The 2,500-nt window shown below is 59.7% G+C and overlaps 1 protein-coding gene across 1 annotated transcript in view; it reads left to right on the forward strand.

The window, feature by feature from the left end:
* Nucleotides 1-2,500, forward strand: part of LOC106810256 (protein capicua homolog) — a 17,573-nt gene that overhangs the window by 2,758 nt on the left and 12,315 nt on the right. The window lies entirely within an intron of this gene.

Raw genomic sequence — 2,500 nt, forward strand, 5'->3', positions numbered from 1 at the left:
TCGGCGCGGCGGACGCCGGCGTCCACGATTTGCCGCCGAGCGACGGGTCGGCGTGCGTCGCCGTCGAGGGCGGCGCGCGCCGGCGGATGCTCGCCACGCTTGATGCTGAGCGCGCAGCCACCGCCGGCCGGCTGCCGGCGTGCGTCCGCTCCGTCACGCAGGCCGCCGTTCCCGCTCCGTCGACGCTGCTGCGCGCGGCACGGGCGACGACGTCCGACGTCACATCCTGCCCTCGCTCACCTGCGGCTGGCCCCGCGGCGGCGCGAAGGTGCAGGAACGTGCTGCAGATGGGCGCGTACGTGCGGCTCGCTTGCAGAACGCGAAACAGTCCAGTTACGGCCATGCGCGGAACTTCTGTGGCTCGAGCGCCGGCGCGAAGCCGCTGCAGCTGGCGCCGGCCGTGCCCGCCCGCGTCGCAGTCGCAGGTCAAGTACGAGCCGCCGTCGATCCCTGTCCGCGGGCCTGCCCGCGGCGGGGGATGAGCCAGGCGAGCGCAGGCGGGTGCTGCGCTGCTGCTGGCCGCGGGCTCGCATCGACGGGCGCGGGGGCGCTGGCGGCGATCGGGCGGTGCGGGCGATGGTACGGCGTCCTGGTCAGGCTGCGACGATCGGACTGCCTGTCGAGGCGGGTTTTGCCCGCCGCGCAGAGCGCTCCTGCTTCCTCATCGCAGCAGGGTAACGCTGGCAGGGATTCGAGTCGCCTCAGCCGGTCCGGGGACGGAAGGGGTCTTCGCCACATTGAGGAGGGGAGGGGTGTTTGTTGTACATAGGTTAGGACGCTACGGATTACCTGTCCCACAGCGGGGGAGGGGAGGGGGGCGGTTTCGTCTTGTACATAGTACGACTCACGCGATTCGTCCCACCAGCGGCGGGGAGGGAGGGGGTAGTTGCCTGTACATAGTACGCTCACGGATTTGTCCCTTCAGCGGGGAGGGGAGGGGGGTTGTTGTACTAGTACGCTCATGCGAATCATTCTGACAGCGGGGAGAGGGGAGGGGGTATTGTTGTACATAGCTACGCTCACGGATTCGTTCTCAGCGGGGGGGAGGCGAGGGGAGGGGCCGGTGTTTGTTGTACATAGTTACGACTCACGGCATTCGTTCCTCAGCGGGGAGGGGAGGGGAGGGGTAGTTTGCTTGTACATAGTACGCTCACGGATTCGTCCCTCAGCGGGGGGGGGGGTATTGTTGGTACATAGTACGCCACGGATTCGTCCCTCAGCGCGCGGGTGGAGCGAGAGGGAGGGGGTGTTTGTCGTGTACATAGTATGCTCACGGATTTGTCCTTGCCAGCAGGGAGGCGGATGGGGGGGTTGTTCTACCATAAAATCGTCTGTAGCTCGCTGCGCATGCTGCAGCGGCGGTGTCGAATTGTTGTGCGCTTCTAGGGTGAACTGACGGCGCCAGCGCTCTACGGTTTAATTAGACAATTTGCCGGGACCATCGCCTGTAGTCGAGCGCACGTGCTATGGGGGGGGGGGTCGAATTGTTGTGGCTTTAGGGTGAACTAAAGGGCAGGTCTACAGTTTAATAGAAATTTCCCGGGGGACCCATCGCCTGTAGCTCGAGCGCACGCTGTAGGGGGGGGGGTTCGAATGGTTGGACTGTCTAGGGTATAAACGACGCATCGTGCATGGTGCCACCACGGGGGGGGGGGCGGCGAATTGTCGTGGCTTCTAGAGTTGAAACGGCAGCGTCTAGTAATCCTGGCACTAATTTATGCATAAAAATAAAATTGGATGAATTCACGAATATTGGATCAAGATTACCTCGGGAGTAGTGAAGGGCATGCGTTGTAGCATCTTCTGTTTGTGTTGGCAGTGGTCTCATGCAATCCACAGTAGTGCGGGACGTCGTTTGTGTAATTGGGCATGGCAGGTAGTCTTTGTCTGTCATGTATAATATCGCCGATTGTATATCTTTACTTTCAGTGAAATTTTTTATAAACAACCGCATTGCCACGAATCAGCGCTTGATATTTTTCCATCCTTTTCTTTTGCGTACGTATTCGTAGTTGCCTATCGTACAGAAATGGTCTTCACGATTGCTACTCTTTCACTTTTACGGATAGCCTATGTGCAAGTGTCAAAAACGAGCCAGACGGCAGGTGTTGCGGGACTGTGCGCAGGCGAAGCTGGTGCTCTTACGCGTAGGCAGTCCAGCAGTGGCCTACACACAAGGCACAGTCCTACGTGCAGCATACCTCACGTCCCACCTATCCACGAGCGCGCCAGCAGGCTGGTAAGCAGACTGCATGGACCTAGATCGATTTTCAGGGGGTCTCTGCCGATCGGCACTAGAACGGGTGGCATCTTAACGCCACTAGTGCTGAGGTCCGTACGTGCAAGGGCAGGTTCTGCTAGGCAGTTTGACGTGAACATTGATCTATCGTCCTGCAGCAGGTCACCCACATCTTCGATGGATGTGGTGTTAACTCCATCAAGCTTAGGCCAGTTCATAACGTGTTTTCTTCACTCGTGTGAGATGCCAAATTGCTAGACC

Source organism: Priapulus caudatus, unplaced genomic scaffold, assembly GCF_000485595.1.
Source record: "Priapulus caudatus unplaced genomic scaffold, Priapulus_caudatus-5.0.1 Scaffold424, whole genome shotgun sequence".
Lineage (NCBI taxonomy): Eukaryota > Metazoa > Priapulida > Priapulimorpha > Priapulimorphida > Priapulidae > Priapulus > Priapulus caudatus.